General features: G+C 44.5%; 1 protein-coding gene and 1 long non-coding RNA gene across 4 annotated transcripts in view; one reads left to right on the top strand and one right to left on the bottom strand.

The window, feature by feature from the left end:
- LOC117036749 (uncharacterized) overlaps nt 1–16277 on the bottom strand; it is a 50906-nt gene extending 34629 nt beyond the window's left edge. Inside the window, exon 1 of the long non-coding RNA XR_004425437.1 lies at nt 16167–16277. This is a non-coding gene — a long non-coding RNA (uncharacterized LOC117036749). The remainder of the gene's footprint in view (nt 1–16166) is intronic.
- The window catches only part of FOXP1 (forkhead box P1), a 564989-nt gene continuing 563995 nt past the window's right edge, over nt 16224–17217 (top strand). The window contains exon 1 of one of the 3 annotated variants that reach the window (XM_033131911.1): nt 16224–16362. The gene's annotated coding sequence lies outside the window, so the exon portion shown is untranslated. The remainder of the gene's footprint in view (nt 16363–17217) is intronic. The other 2 variants (XM_033131909.1, XM_033131905.1) reach the window with 2 other exon arrangements.

Genomic DNA, 17217 nt, shown 5'->3' with positions numbered 1-17217 from the left:
AGCAAAAGTGAGCTGGTCTCTGGCCTCCTGGAGCTTATTTCTAGGGAGGGAACCAGACAATACCTGAGTAAATGAATCAAGAAGCAAGTCATAATTTTAGATGTTACTTTGGAAGGAGGAGGCGGGAAGGGCTGCATCTGGAAGAAGTCAGTGAAGGTTTCTCTGAAGAGGCGACATGTCCACTGAGAACTGGAGGCTGGAAAGCACCGACCTTCAGAGTTTGAAGAAGAAGGGCATGCTGGCTAGACGGAACAGCAGGTGGAGACTCTGCCGCCTGCACAGCATGAAAGGCGAGCAGTGATTTTATCGTAAACACGTAAAATAGGCATAAAGTAGTAATATCCTAAGTGAGGCAGTCATGGCACAGGTGAATTTTAGAGGGAAGAATTTGTAAGTACGCTAGAGAGGTTGGAATTCTAAACTATATTGTCTTTCCTTATAATCCAGAAAAGCCAATTTTAACATTGCTATATAACCAAAGAGCTGCTGCAATTTTTAAAACATATTATTCAGTATTGAGCATGAGATGAAACTGTGAGAAAAAGCTAGCATCTTCCTCTTTATGATTCTTTTTGCCCTAGAATAAAGCCCTAGAATAATCTGGCTGTACTGGACACTGGGGCAGAGCATTTCTGAAAGTGCACGCGCGTGCGTGTGCGTGTGTGTGTGTGTGTGCGTGTGTGTGCTCTGCTCACATTATTTCTTTTCCCCAGAAGGAGATCAAACTGTTTATAGGGAAGACAGAAACAAACAAACAACTGGGTAATACACTTCCAAACGTTCAGAAACACGTGACTTTTCAGGCAGCAGAGAAATCCACCAGGCAAACAGCAGGCTGGCCACGTTCGATTCTTTAGGAGCATAGATGTTGCTGCTTCCTTAGGGAGGACAATACAAATTAGACAGACCATTATCATCTCTTCTCCAGAATTCTAACTTCTGAATTGTGACCCAGAAAGATGCAGAATTTGTTGCCCTCCAGCATAAGAGTCACGCTGCCCCAGTCCCCTGCTGGGACAACCACAGAAGATTTGATTGGCCTCTTCTACCTTTGGCTGTTCTGTGTCCTAAGACAAGCTTCCAGAAGCGGGTATTTTCTGTTGCTTGGAGGAAAGGCTGGTTTTGTTGTGCCAATTGGAGTCTTGTAGGTATGCCAGAATCATAATCTTCATCCCACCATTTCTCTCTGGGCCCCAAATTCTTTTCAGTAGAATGCCACAGCTCACTTGCCACTAAGAGATAGATTCTCTTTTTCTCTCCCCCCCTCCTTTTCTCCCTCCTAAAAACATAAATATTGGCTTCATTTGGTTTTTCTGAATCTTTCTAGGACCTATGCACTTCTAGCTAAGCTGGGGACTCAATATGTTTTCAGAGTGGTCTGATCTTTCCATAGTTGGTATATTAAACTTTAAACTTCTCCGTGGTAGGTTCTTAATGACAATTTTACCATTATTATTCATTTATTTTTCTATTTTTATCCCCTGCTTCAAAATCTACAAAAGTTGATTTGTTATTTTCTTCTAGTTTAAGTGATAACTCTAACAAAATAATCCTCTTTGCTGACGTTCAGTTTATATTGGCAACAGCTTTCCAGTTCCTTCTAAAAAGTGCTCAATTGAAAAATTACCCATAATTCACAAGAATGTAAGCTCCATGAAGGCAAGGATGTTTGTCTTTCATTTAGTTCTCTTCCCTGATGTCTAAAGCAGTGACTGGACACAGTAGCATGTGACGAATACTTGTTGAATGAATGATTGGATGACATTGACATGAGGCTTGCTGTATGAGGGGCCCTGGCAGATGCCCATTTCTGCTTCTTATAAAAAGTCCCTCCAAAGTTGAACTGAATCCTTAGAAACCATGTTAGATCCTAAAACCATCAAAATGCTAAGGTTAGCAAAAGTCTTAGAAACAAACACTTGTTTTTTTTCCCCAAAATTGTTCTCTCAATCTAGTAACATTCAGACAGTTCATTACTGGCTATTAAAACAGCAACCACAAGCTGGGTTACAGAAGTTGTTCAGGCCCCGCAGAGAGAGGGATGAGGTTTGAGAAAGTGGAGGTGGTGACAGGTACTGACCCCTCCGTATAATAAACTGTCCAGTTGGTTCCGTAGTTTCCTAAACCTGAGAGGCAAATGCCCTTGGACTTCCCAAAGGAAGGGAAGTTTTAATTAGAACACCCAGATGAAGTCTCAACGTAATTTAAATCCCACGTGTCGTCTTATGAGACTCAGTATCCTAAAGTTCTGATTGTATTTGTCACCACTTCCTTTATTGCCTTTTGTTTTTAGACTGAGATCTATGAGTCTGACACAAACATCTGCCATTGTTTATGGAGTCATGGACTCTAATAAAGTGCACTGGATCATGATGGAACAAGTTTCTCTGCCAAGAGCTTTGTCAGAACCGAGAGGGACTGCTGGTGACTGACTCGGGCTATGGTGCCCACCTTGAGCTCAGTTCCAGTGACAAAGAGCCTCATTTAAGCCACTCTGTTTTGAAAAGAGAATTATTTGGTTACTCAGTCACAGAGAGAAAGGCTGGTTTCTGCTTTTTCTTGTGGATGAAGTTATCAGATAAATAGCACTGGCAGGGAGAAGAATGTTGGTGGCCCAGAGAAAGCCCTGCCTGCCTCCTGTGCTGGGGTGTCTGCAGTAGTGATTCTCACCTGAGGGCAGTTTTACCTCCTGGGGGACGTTTGGCAATGTCTGCAGACAGTTTTGGTTGTCACAACTGGGGAGTGTGTGGGTGTCACTGGCACATAGGCAGAGGCCAAAGATGCTGCTACACATCTTACAATGCACAGGACAGTCCCCACAGCAAAGACTGATCCAGCCCCAAAGTCAGCAGTTAAAAAACCCTGATCTGAAGGAACCCTGCTCAGGTTCATGAGAATGGTCCTGCCTAGGAAGGTGATTCTTCTATTGCTGTTTTCCTGTTCTGACTTAATAAAGAAAAAAAAAAATCTCCATCTTATTCTTGCATCAAGGATTAGTCAATTGGAAGCAGACCTGATTTCAAAGTGGGTGGGGTAGGCAGCCTAACTGGAATGATTTGAAAGGCACTGAGAAAATTCAGGCAAAATGTTCTTTTACATTGGAGCTCCAAGGCCTAGAATTCCTTCAGTTGAAACCCGGAGAAGCCCTGACCAGGGAGTCAGGGTTCCTGAGTTTTGAATCAAATGCTGCTTCTTCCAAATGCACTAAGATTTGCCGAGCATTTACTCTGTGCCCCGCCCTGGGCTAAGCACTGCACATGCAGCGTCTCCTTCCATCCTCTCAGCAATCCTGTAAGATGTGTGCACTTATTCCACCAAAAACTTATTCAATTTAATCAGTGAATTCCGTAAAGTAGCAGGGTACAAAATTAATATACAGAAATCAGTGGCATTCCTATACACCAATAATGAACTATCAGAGAAATTAAGAAAACAATCCCATTTATAATTACATCAAAAAAAAAAGAAAGCACCAAAGAATAAATCTGACCAAAGAGGTGAAAGACCTATACTCTGAAAAGTATAAGACACTGAGGAAAGAAACGGTAGACAACGCAAATAAATGGCAGGCTATACCACACTCATGGATTGGAAATTAATATTGTTAAAATGTCCATACTATCCAAAGCAATCGACAGATTCAATGCAATCCCTATCAAAATACCAATGGTATTTTCACAGAACTAGAACAAATAATTCTAAAATTTATATGGAACCACACAAGACCCCGAACAGCCACAGCAATCTTGAGAAAGAAGAACAAAGTGGGAGGTATCATGCTACCCGATATCAAACCATACTACAAGGCTAGAGTAATGTCATCAGCATGGTATTGGCATAAAACAGACACATAGATCAATGGAACAGAATAGGAAGCCCAGAAACCAACCCATGCTTACATGATCAATCTATGACAAAGGAGGTGGGAATATACAATGAGGTAAAGAGAGGCTCTTCAATAATGATGCTGGGAAAACTGGACAGATACATGCAAAAAAAATGATGCTGGACCACTTTCTTACACCCTATACAAAAATAAACTCAAAATGGCTTAAATACTTAAATGTAAGACCTAAAACCATAAAACTCTTAGAAGAAAACATAGGCAGCAAACTCTTTCACATCAATCTTAGCAATTCTTTTTTTTTTTGGATATGTCTCCTCAGACAACAGCAACAAAAGAAAATGTAAACAAGTGGGACTCAAACAAAAATCAAACAAAAATCTCTGCACAGTGAAGGAAATCATCAATAAAATGAAAAGACGACCTACTGAATGGGAGAAGATACTTGTAAATGATATATCCGATAAGAAGTTAATATCTAAAATATATAAAGAACTCATATAACTCAACATAAAAAATCTGATTAAAAAATGGGCAATCACTTCATAGACAGTGTTTGCCTGATTACTGAACTGTACACCTGAAGCTGACGTAGAATAATATTGAATGTCAACCAAAGCACAGGGAAGATAGTCGATGGTATTATAACAGCTGTATATGATATCAGAGGGGTAGTAGCTTGTTGGAGTTATCACTTTGTGAAGGGTATAATCATTATGTTGTTTTGTACACCTGAAACTAATATATATATATATATTTTTTAAATTGGGCAGAGGACCTGAATATACATTTTGCTGAAGAAGTTATACAGATGGGTAACAGACATATGGAAAGATGCTCAGCATCACTAATCATCATGGAAATGCAAATTAAAACCACAATGAGATACCACCTCACACCTGTCAGAATGGCTACTATCAAAAAGTCAATAACAAGTGTTAGAATGTAGAGAGACAGGAATCCTCATCTACTGTTGGTGGGATTGTAAGTTGGTGCAGACACTGTGGAAAATAGTACGGACCTTTCTCAAAACACTAAAAATAAAGCTGCCATATTAATCCCGTGATTCCACTCCTGGGCATTTATCTGAAGAAACAAAAACACTAATTCAAAAAGATATACGCACCCCTATGTTCACTGCAGCATTGTTTACAATAGCCAAGACATGGAAGAAACCTAAATGCCCATCAATAGACAATTGGATAAGGAAGATGTGAATACACACACACACACACACACACACACACACACACAGATACACACACTGGAATATTACTCGGCTATAAAAAAGAATGAAATCTTAGCATTTGCAACAACATGGGTGGACCTAAAGGGCATTCTGCTAAGTGAAATAAGTCAGACAGAGAAAGACAAATACCGTATGATCTCACGTATATATGGAAGCTAAAAAAACAAATGAAGAAAACAAAACAGAAACAGATCCATAGACAGAGAACAAGCTGATGGTTGCCAGTGGGGAGGGACATGGGGGAAGGGTGAAAAAGGTGAAGGGGGTTAAGAAGTTCACACTTCTAATTATTGACTATTTTCCCTGTCAGTACTTTACATCCTCATGTCTTCCAAGTAAGTAAGTCAGGGGGATGTAAAGTAGAGACAGCACAGGGAAAATCATCAACAATACCGTAATAACTTTGTATGGTGACAAAACGGTACTAGACTTAGTGAGATGATCACATCGTAAGGCAGATAGATGTCAAATCACTATCATGTGCACCTGAAACTAATATAGTAGTGTCAGCTACACCTTAATAAAAAGTAAATAAATTTTAAAAAGATATGTGCAGTTACTACTGGTATTTTACCAAGGAGCAGATGGAAACTTGGAAAGGTTCAGGACCTTGCTCAAAGCAACATGCTGGTAAGTGTGGTGCTAGGGTTTTCAGCTGTTAGGTATGCCGTGTGCCCAAGACTCTGCCAGTAAACAAGACCTTACCCTGCCTAGCTCTGAAGCATTTCAGCTAACCTTTCTGTGACTGTTTTCACTTGTGGAGAACTAGAAAGTTAAACACCATGATTTCTAGGAAATTTTGCAATGTTATGATGTCCTGACTTTTTCCTTTATGTCTTTACATTTTTATTGAATATATTTAATGTATAACATTGTGTAAATTGAAGGTGTACAACCTATTACTTTGAAACTGTCATGCAGGGTGTCATGCAGGGTCTCTGGTCCCGCTCCCCACATAAGAACGCAGGACATGGTGAGGCCAAAACGGAACACCCTCGGAGCCATAGATAGGGGAGTCATACCACTACAGTCTCGCTAGCGGCTGGGTTGGAGACACAGGAAGCAGGAGCCACACTATTCACAAGCTGCCATCCATTCTCTCTCTGTCAACCAACCTCACTTGTTAACTGCAATTCGCTGTGCTAACTGCAACCTGCTCTTGCTAGCTCAGCCACCATCTTCTTGCTAGCCCCCATTTGCTGCTAGCGTAGCCACGGCAGTTATATTAGTGGCCAATGGCTCACTGGTTACAGCTGACGGCCAACTAGCCACAGCGGATGGCCAACCAACCACAGTTGATGGCCATTTACTACCTGAGCCAGCACCTTTCCACGTGAGGCTGAGGGCCTGGAAACTGCACTCCTGGCTCTGTCCCCACAGATACATTTATATATTGTAGTATGATTGCAAATACAACTTCGTAGTTGTATTTATTACATTCCATAATTACAGTACAATACTGTTGTCTATGCTCATTATACTGCTGTTCACCTTACCCTCTGTAAAGCTCCTTCTACAGTGGAGAGAGTCCCAGGGTAGGTAACGATTGGAAGTCCCCACGGAAGGATTCCAAACCTCAGTGTATATATCCTAACCAGCTATGACCTTCTAGGTCCATGGTCCCTCAGCAACCAAGGACTATTTGGATAAAAATTGAGATTTCTTGACTCTCTTGAAAATTCACAAGTTCCTCCTGACCTGGGCTGGCTTTCCTGGTGAGGGCAGTCAATACCTGCCCCTTAGGTGAGGCCTGTGCGCTAAAACTGCCCACAACACCCCCTTCTCTCTAATCACACACAATCCACTTCAAGTCATTGAAGTTACCTGGCTGAGTTCTCTGGGCCGTACCCTCAGCTTTAAACTTGTTAAAACATTGATTATTGGACCCCACTAATCTTCTGTAAGGAATCTTGCATCACTTTCCCATTTATGTATGTATGTGTATATATACCGGAGGTGCCAAAAAAATGTATACACATTTTAAGAAATGTTATCTATGTTCAAGCAGTAGTTCGCCATAATCAGAAGTGTCTGGACACTGATGGGAACCACTTTGAGCACCTCTTGTAATTGCAGAAGTCAAACGTGACTTGTATTCATCTTTTGTTATCGGTATACATTGAGTATTACAACTAATACAGTTGTTTCCTTTATTAAAATGTGTATACACTTTTTTGGCACCTTCTGTACACACATATATGTGTGTGTTACAATCCAATATTACGGTTCTTTCTCTTCTTGTTTCAGATGTCTCAACTTTGGGCATTGGGGAGCTCTTTCAGGTCGGCTCCTATGCCTTTCCAGTAAGTCTCTCCCCACTCCACCACCGTCTTTGTGTGTGTGTGTGTGTGTGTGTGTGTGTGTGCGCACACTTCCATTAGCACTTTCTGGCTCCAGCCTTATCTTGTGTCCCCCTCCCCTGGAATTGACTAGTGTTTTGAGAATCTCTGACTTCTTTTATTGGAGAAACACATTTAGAAACCAAGATGTGGGGCTGGGTGTGCTCATTGCCGTTGGGTGTATATGCTGCTTCTCGCCCCTTTCAGTGGACAGAGCTGGGAAATAAATGTACGAGTATGTACTAACTCACACACAAACATACACGTTTATTCTTGTGTCTATTTCTCTGTGCATATAAATGTATTACTTTTAAATTAAATCTGTCCATATGATTACCTTCAGTTTCGATCCATTTCCATAGGAGTCATACTAGCCGTGAGAAGATCAGATTTTTAATCTTTGTATGGCTTTCTCCTTTTAACAGTGGCTCAAGAACATCCTGGGGTAGAAAGGAAACTTCTCTTGATAGCTATTTTATAGATATTACTAAAAAACATCCCAGGCTTAGCATAACAAAAATGTCAGCATATTCCCATGCTTGGTAAGTATTCTTTAGCCGCTTCTAAAATCTTCCATAACTTGGAACACACAACCTCAGTGTTCCTGAAGGTGGGAAGACCTGCCTCATTTCCCTTCTCGTACAAACACAGTCTGTCTTCAGCCCTATAAAACAATGCCTATTGTAACAGTGCACTGGTACTTGTGGATTCTAAATATGAGCCAAGACACTACTCAGAGATTAGAATCAGAACTTTGCTTTACATGTGAAATCTTATTTTGAATTCAGGTACACAATTACTCACTCAGAGACTTAATTATACTGCCTTAGGATAGTATTAAAACAATAGTTTTAATTATTTTTGGGGAGGTTACAAAAGTAACCTGTTATCTTGTTAGGATGGTGAAGTGACTACAGTCTTTTTGAGAACTTCACAGAAACAAATTAACCATCAGCTGTGAGGTTTACCTGTGATTCCTTCATGTTTATTCAGGAGGCAACCACATTTGGATGGGGTCCCCCTGCCCTTCATTACACTTAATGTAAATCTGGTTGTGCTTGGACGTGTCTTTATCAACCGTGGAGGGAATTGGAAAGAGAATCCAACCAGGACGGCTCATGGGCTTCTGAAGGTGTGGCCCCTCAGTGGTTTGGAAAACATTCTGGGTTTGAAACAGCAGTACCTATAATTATGGAGGCGTCATCCCTTCCATAAAAAAGAAAACAAAACAAAGAAAGCGAAGCCCTTCTCCTAACAAGGTGTGGTCATAGCATGTGTTCAGCCTTCCCAAACCTGTCTGGCATTTGTTTCTGATCTGGTGGGGAACAGCTTCCATCTTTCTCTGAGCACTCATAAAACAATACAAAGGTAAACAATTGGAGGGCAATTAGCAGTCTCTTTGGGGTAAAAGGAGAGAGAAGTCCCCTGCTTTTAATGTCAAAGGAATTAATCATGGTTTACATAGGTGATTGAGTGGCTTACCTTTGCAAGTGGTTAAAAACAAGGAACCAACAAAGTTTACAAAAGACACCAGTTTGGAGAACCAGGTACTGCAGACAGTTTACAGGCTGTCAAGCAGCTTAAGGCTGTCAAGGTTATTGAGAGAGAATGCGTGCACTGCAGGTCTGTGTTTCTCAAACTTTTCTGAGTAAGAGACTCGGATGGGCAGTTTTTTCAAGTGCAGATTTTGATTCAGTAGGTCTAGGGGGCAGGTGGAGTGTCTGCGTTTTTAGCCCCCTCAGTGCTGTTCACAAGGCAGATCAGCATATCTCATTTTGTACAGCAAGGTTCTAGAATGTTCTAGTATCTCTGGCAGGTAGGGTCGAGTGGCTTATACTACTTTTATGCATCTACAAATTACCAACATGTTGCATTGCTAATGTTCTGGGCTTAGGGGGCTAGGAGAAATTTTTGGAGTGGAGGTACTGGGCCGAATACTTTCTTGTATGTTGTAGTTTATAGAGATTACAATGCATTGGGACCCACAGGCAAAGAGCTATGGAGTAGTAACCAGCAACCAGGACCGATTAGAAAAACACGAAAATATTTGCAGGCCATGTTTATTTATGTTTATAGAACTGTGTCCTTAAAAGGAAAAAAAGCAGGAAGTGCAATCTTTATAACTAAGGCCCCTCTGTGTGGTTAAAACTTCAGAAAATGCACTATTGTCTCTAGTTTTAATGCCGAGCCTCTGAATAAGTTTTGTTGTTGGAGAAAACCCTGTTAAAATTGGAGTCTTTCACCATTTCTTGACTAGCTTTTCAAGCCACTCAATTATCAAATGGTTTGTCTCAGAGTGCTCGATAATATTGTATACTTTAAAACAAGAGATCCTCTGTTAACTGTTGGTGTGGACATAGACATCAGAATGCAGAGGACACACTTCTCTTGCTACTTACTCCAAAACACATGATTTTCATTAGCCATTTTTCTCTTCTAAGAAGGAAAGAGAGCAAGCTTCCATTTACAGAGCCTGACCACTTTTATTAACTTCTCTCTACTTCCCATCTCTCCCCCCAACCCTCCCCCCCTTTCTTCTCCGTGTTTACCCCCACCTGCATGTCTGCCACACCTGAGGGAGAGGTGAGGGTGAGGAGGGGCTGAATTTGATCTTGACCCTCTGTGGCCTGTTTCTTCTCTGTCTGTAAAGGGATGTGTAGGTTGGCTATCTCTCAAAAGCCAGGCAGGCCATGTAATATATGAGGATGGGTGACACTCTCTTTTGTGAAGTGGAAAGCATGAGATGGAAATCGACAAAGGAACTGAGTCCGGGCAACTGGGTTAATTATAATTGGTTAATTATTTGGCCTTGGAGGGTGATTTAACCTCCCCGGGCCCCAGCTTTCTACTCTGTAATTTGATATACTTGGTTATTCCAGTTTCTCAAAGTGTAAAAGTCTTGCCACTGGGATGACATTAGATAACATTGAATCACATATTGAAAATGATACTCCCTCTGCAAACACTTTTGATCCTCTGGTTGTTCACAAAAACAAAGAGAAAACAATGTTCTCTGTTGACACCCATGCCTTTAACACTTCTCAGCACTTTCCACTTTCTCTTTTAAAAAAATTATTTTTAATTTTTATATATTTTTTGCCACTCTTTCTTTCTAACAAAGAGAAATCAATGACTGTTTTCACTGTGATTGTTTTTAATTTATGGAGGGTGGTACTGATTTCCCATTTAAAGTAGTAATACAAAAATAAGTAACATGCAGATTGATTTAAAGGAGAATGAATATTCAGCACAATTACCATAATCACTACTCCAGTGAGTACAGCATATTAATTATTCAGGAATTACTATGTTATATAGATATGGCAAAAATTAGGAAGATGGTAATTATAGTTTAAGAGGTACTGAATGATGTGATTTTAAAGTTTCTGTTTACTCTGAACTCAGAGGAGCATTCAGGTGTCTCATTAAGTGGTAAATAGCCACTTGTTTCTGTTCCCCAAAATGCTCATATATTCACTGACACAGTATTTGCAGAACAAAGTTGGTGTTTGATTAGTAGTTAATCATACATGGCACAGCACTAACATTTCTCATAGCTTTGGGGACATTTCGGCCATAGTTAACTGAAGGTTACCAATTTTGCATTTACAATGTTCCTTCCCCCTCCCTCCCCCCCCCCCCCCCCCCCCCCCCCCCCCCCCGTTACTTTGGATATAACAAAATGGGGACAAGCAGCTCTGCTTTCGTGTAAAAATGAAATGATGTCAGGAACATGTTTAAAAAGGGATTTCTATTTGTTTTACCACCAAAAGGTGGCGTCCTACCCCCATGCCCTTTATTTAAAAACCCTTGCTTTAATTTAACAAAAAGAAACTTCCACTTGATTACTGATAAAAAAATTAAAATGTGCTCCCTATGAATGCAACGTGACAGTGTTGAAAATGGACAATATGTTAAGCTGTAGTTAAGTTTCCCTCTAATGTAAGCCAAATGGACATGGAGTTCTTCAATAAGGCAGCACATTAGATAGCATTATATACAGCATTGAGTACAATATATCATGGGATTTACAACCAGGATTTCTTTTTGTCTGCAAAACTTGTTGCTAATCTGACTTTGGCCCCCACTTTCAAGTGAATATAGAATTTGAGGCAGTTAAAATGCAGAATAAGATCAGTGGTGATCTAAAGATCTTTTCAGTATGGCAATTCTAATAATTTTTTTTTCCAGATTGAACTCACTGTTCAATCTGAAAAAACAAGATCAGAACATGAATTGTTCTTTACAGACTAGGAATACATTTGTCACATTTAAATAACTTGCTATTCCCCTGAGTTATAACTCAGCAAACCAACATATACTATAAACATGTTGTACCTGGCATAAACATTTTAGAAATGAAAAAACAATTCCTGACTCTCTTGCTCCCGCAAGAGACTGGCTACTTTGAGGACTTCCATTTAATTCCATGTGAATTCAGCATATGGAATTTCCAGTGATGTTCAAGTACTGGGAGCATTAACTGAGTTGACATAAAGCTTTTAATCAGTGCCTAGATCATAGTAAGCATTCAGTAAATATCGGACCGTTATTACTGATAGCTGTAGACTGTGAGCTTCTCAAGGGCAGGAATTTTATTTAGTTTTGCCTCCAATAGGGTCTAGAACGTAGGAGTGTCATTAATGTTTTAATGTCTTGAACCCTAGCCTCTAGGAATGTAGGAAGTTCTACTGAAACTAAAATGCATTTTCTTTATCTAGATTCTAGTCTAAAAGATTTGATGGATGGTCTAGTCTGGATAGCATGGAATCTTATGCAGAACACATTCAATATAAATCCTGCTATGCTGGAATTACCTTAGCACAGTCGCCCTTTCGTTGGCTTTATTCTATAACATCAGTGAATGGCTATTTTTTTTTCACTTGCAAACAGATACAATTTTAAAGGGGTAGCTTTCTGCTATTATTGAAATTGAGATTTAGAATTTCGTAAATGAATGCTTAACAGTATTTGTAAAAAAAAAAAAAAAAAAGAAATATCCAAAAGAATTTATAATATCCTTTCCGGATACTTATTATCTACAACTGTGCTGGTCTCAAGACCAATGGAATAGTAGCCCCCTCTCTCTCCCCCAGTACTTTGTAGGAATCCATAGGGTGGCTTTCAGTATATTCTCATAAAGTGTTGGCCAGTAGCTGGAAATACTGGCTTGGGAGTTTGGCAGCACCTGGGGTGATAGATCTGAAAAAAATTATTTCTGTTAACAACAACAACAACAACAACCACAACCCATAGAGCCCTGTATCTTTCTAAGTCACATTTTGGAAACAAAAAGTCGTCTTCTTTCTCTATTTGTGTTGACAAAAGTGAATGAAATACTAGTGTCTAGTTTTATACATTTATATATACATTTCAAAACATTTCATTCAGGCTCCTAATTTATTCCTTCAAATTTCTAAATTCCACCAAACTTCAAACAGGACAGAGGAAAAAAAATCACACCTTTTCAAAGAATTGGACAAAGCTTTTTGCAAGTGACTGATCTCGTGGAGAGCACATTATCTGTGTTAAACAACTGATTGACATACTAGCCCCTGGGCGTTTTCCTAAGAGAAACCATAGCAAGAACACAGCGCCCGATGCAGACACTTTCCCCCAAAGTCGATCTAACTACACATTCCCGCAGTGACTCTGACCAGGACGGGGTGGGGAGGGAGCTCGTCCCACATTACACTCTCTTAATTCAAACTACAGTGGGGGGGGAAATCCCTCGCTGGCGGGTTTCTGTTTCCTTGCAAACAGGGGTTTGTCCTTCTGTTGAACTTTCACCTCCCGAACTCGCCTTCTTTCATTGGACAAAGTGCAGAAAGAAAGAGGAGAGACCGAGGGAGGATGGGAGAGGAGAAAGGGGGTTGCAAACACCACCCTCACCTCCCCCTCCTTCAACTGTCACTGATGGCAAAACACTTTCACTTTTAACTGGAGGATACTCACATCCTTTCCTATCCTCTCTCCTTCCTTCTGTATTTTTAGCTCAGAAACCAAGCAAATAGCCATCGCATTCCCATCTTCGTCCCTAGTTAACACTCTGCCTCTCTCTTTTTTTTTCCCGGCGTCTGAATGGACCCCCCCTTTCCCCATCTTCTGAGGAATCCCGCCTCCCCCTTGCCCCTTATTTTCCAGGTCTTTCTAGCCAGATCCTTCTTTCGCCAGGGACTAGTCTGGCGTTCCCTTCCTCTCCGGCCTGCGGGGCTCTGTTTCCCTCTCGTATCCACGCAGCCTGGACGCCCCTCACTCCCACCTCCTGGGACCCACCCCCCTCTCCCCAGCCCGCTCTACCTCCCCCCTTGCTCTGGCAGTTGCATGGTTTTTTTTCTTTTCTGCCGAGAGCCTTGTTGTTTACCCAGCAGGTGGATGTGACGTCAGGGACGCACAACAGCAAAAAATAACAACATCTCCCTCCGCGACGTGTTGGCCTCTCTCGCGCGCCTTATTTATTTATTTGTTCCGGGAGGCTGGGGTGGGGGGGAGGGGAGTGGGCGCCGGCGCTCCAGTGGCCCGGGGAGGGGGTGGCGGCTCGCGCACTGGGGGCGCTGGGGGGGGGGCCTTGAGGGTGTATGAAGCAGACAGGGTGCCCGGCAAAAGGCCGAGGGATGGGCTGGGGAGCGCCCCCAGCTCGGCGCTATCCGCGCCGCCGCCGCCACCGGCGCTGGCTCGGGTCCGGGAAGCTAGTCCCGAGCGGAGGAATCTATTGTTATTTATTGTGTGGCGGTTGCATGCTGTACTCGCGGTGGCCCTGCCCTCGCCCGGGAGTGCGTGTGTGTGCGCGCGTGTGCGCGAGTGAGTGTATGCGCGGGGGTGCGCGCGCGGGCGGGAGTGGGCGCGCGCGGGGAAAGGCCCGAAAACACCTTAGTTTGCACCGAGAGACCATTTGCAGCGGGTGAGTTTGTATTTTTCCATTTCTGCTCCACTTTTTCCCAAGCCGCCTCCTGCCTTGTTTCCGCCACTTTAAACAACAAAAACAACAACCAGCACAAAAAAAAAAAAGAAAAAAAGAAAAAAAAAAAAAAAGATAAAAGGAAAAAAAAGAAACAAAACTACTCTCCACCTCCAGGCTCCACGTGCATCTCCCCCAGCCCTTCCCTCTCAGCCTCTCTCCCACAGGTCTGGGCCCAGGCTCTGGGGTCAGGGTGGGGGCTCGGGTCGTCGCGAGGGTGGAGGAGCCTCCGGTGGCGCCCGCATTCTTGGGTCTATTTGCATAAGTCAAGTGTGTGTGTGTGTGGGGGGGAGAGGATCCGGGCGGCGGCGAGATCCTCTATTCTCGGCCCCTTCACGCCTAGCTCTGCGTTCTCCACGATCGCCGCGGGGAGAGAAATCAATAAGCCTAGGCAGCCTGGCACAACTTTCGGTGACCAGCGTTGGGCTGCCTGCCGAGGAGCCGGGCGGGTGCAGGGCCACGGATGGGATCCGCGGTGGGAGGGGGCGCGCGCCAGGCACCTCTACAACGCAAAGTTTGGACTTGGAGCAAACTTTTTTCCCTTCGCTGTCCGCGAGTATGTGCCCCTTCGGTTTCCCCGGGCTGCGCCGCGGGTCGCGGCAAAAAGACTGGGGACGCTCGCGCCCTGGGACTCGCGCCTGCAGACGCCCCCGGTGCCACGCAAGCCTTTCCCCGAATCTGGAGGCGGGAGCACCCCTTCGCCGCTACCGCGGAGCCCACAAAACTCAGACACACCCGCACAACCTCAGCTAGACACGCAGCCCCATGCACGCTCGGCTCACGGCACCCAGCCTCCCCACCACTGGCTCGCGACAGCTCCGAGGGTGGGAGTGGGAGAAGGGTGCCCTGCGGGGAGTCGCCGCGCCCGGATATCCCTCCCCTATACCACACATACTTTCTGGTTTTACTCCCCTCCTAAGCATGGGATACGGGGGAATTTCCCAAGCCCCAGTCTGTCCTGAGAAGCGCGTGACTCGCCGAGTCCCACTGCCCTGTCCCCGCGGCTGATGGCTCTCCGTGTCTCGCCCGCACGCTGCCTTCCTCCCGAGCTCCCCGCGCTCCATTCCTGTCCCGCGGATGATTCAGCTGAGCCGGCGAGCCGGGACGGCGTGAGCTTCGAGCGGGGACCACGGCCCCAGCGCTGGGAGCCGAGGAGTTGGCCAGTTGCGGCGGGGTCGCGGTCATTCGCTGCCTCCGCCTCTCCTCGCCCCCGCCTCCCGCCCCCCTCTTCCCCAGTACCGCCGCGCTCGGAAACTTTGATTCCTTCTCCTTTTTGGCCCTCGGCGAGTCTCCCTCCCCACCTGTTGTGAGCTCCGCCTCAGTCCCCGGAGGCTGGCGGAGACACCAGCGGGCACCGGAGAGCTCCGCGCCCTGAAACAAAGTCGCCTGCCCCCGTCTCAAGTGTTTGCTTCGGGATTGCTGCCCGCGCGGTCCCCCACCCACATCCCATTCCCGCGCAGCTCCCGCCCCCTGTGAGAATAAGGACTAAATAAACAATTGTAACTGCAAACCTTGCGCCTGCGAACATATCCCTATCCCAGCCCCTTCCCCCATCCCTCCCCCCTCCTTTTTTGTTGTTGCAACTTTGTAAGATCCCGGCGAAGGTGCTCAGACTTTGCTCGGGCCGATTTCCCGGTCTCGGGATCTTTGCAGGGATTCCCTGAGACACATCCTCTCTTCCCTCCACGCGCGCTCGCGGGTCCTCCCAGCCCGCCGCCCTCTCTGTCTTGGCCCCCGGGCCTACTCATTCATCCCGCCCCCTCAATTTCCCCCAACCTGCACCCGGAAGACTTGCTGAGGGTCGCCCCGGTTTCTTGTCGATCGCAGAACCCGAAAGTTAGCAAGAGGAAGAGAGCGCGCGGCGAGCCAGCGGGCCAGGGGCAGCGGCGGCGGCGCGGGGGACCATGGTACTGCCGGCGCCTCCTCCGCGGGCGTAAAGGAGGCGCTCCCACTCCCTCCCTGGACTCCGCGGGTAAGTCGAGGCGGCGGCGGGCGCCGGGGCCAGGACGCGGGCGGGGGCGAGGGACACCCTAGAGCGCTGGCTGAACCCGGGGGCTCTCTGTGCCCAAAGCGCCAGCATGGGCGGCGCGAGCGCAGCGATAGGTGCCGGGAGCCTGGAATGTGCCCGTCTTCAAGCCGGTAGGTGCTTCGAAATACTGGACTTCCTCTTTTTTATCTTTCCTTCCTAAATCCGAAAATCTGGAGATCAAAGTTTAGCGTGGAGTGTAAAGTGCTCCGGTAAAATATGGTGACATCCCTGGCCCCCCTTCTCACCCTACTCCCCCCTTATAACTATTAATTATTTCCAAGTCATTGTGTCCAAATACCCTTGCCGGGCTGATTACAAAGTGTATTGATTTAGTCTGGGCTCATCCTACGCATTCCTTTTAATTCATTTTCCTTTTGCTCGACTAGAAAACCCGAAATGAAACTTATTTCTTCCTCTTCCCAGCACCCCCTTCCCCCAGTCCTCGTTTGTGAGGCTTGGGCAGAGTAATGAAATTAATATAAACATTTAATTTGGTTGCATTTGAGCTTCTCCAGCCCACTTATGAGGGGCTGGTGTTGCTCTCATGTTCGGTCACAGGTATTTTATAAGTTCGATTTTCTTTTTTGTTACTGCTCTTTAAATACTGGAGGGGCATTCTGTATTCGCTTTGAAAGGAGTCTATACATTGAAACCGTCTACACTTTACCTTTGGTTGTCCCTACGCTTCAGGATTTAGTGTTTGTACAATAGCTGAGTTGAGAATATCTGAAGGATATTTAAGGGATTTTTCTACTGCTGAAAATATATTGAACAATCCATGCAAAATTTTTATCTTCC

The sequence above is a fragment of the Rhinolophus ferrumequinum genome, chromosome 17 (assembly GCF_004115265.2).
Source record: "Rhinolophus ferrumequinum isolate MPI-CBG mRhiFer1 chromosome 17, mRhiFer1_v1.p, whole genome shotgun sequence".
Lineage (NCBI taxonomy): Eukaryota > Metazoa > Chordata > Mammalia > Chiroptera > Rhinolophidae > Rhinolophus > Rhinolophus ferrumequinum.
The sequence above is the reverse complement of the archived record's forward strand: the minus strand, read 5'-3'. Positions and strand labels throughout refer to the sequence as shown.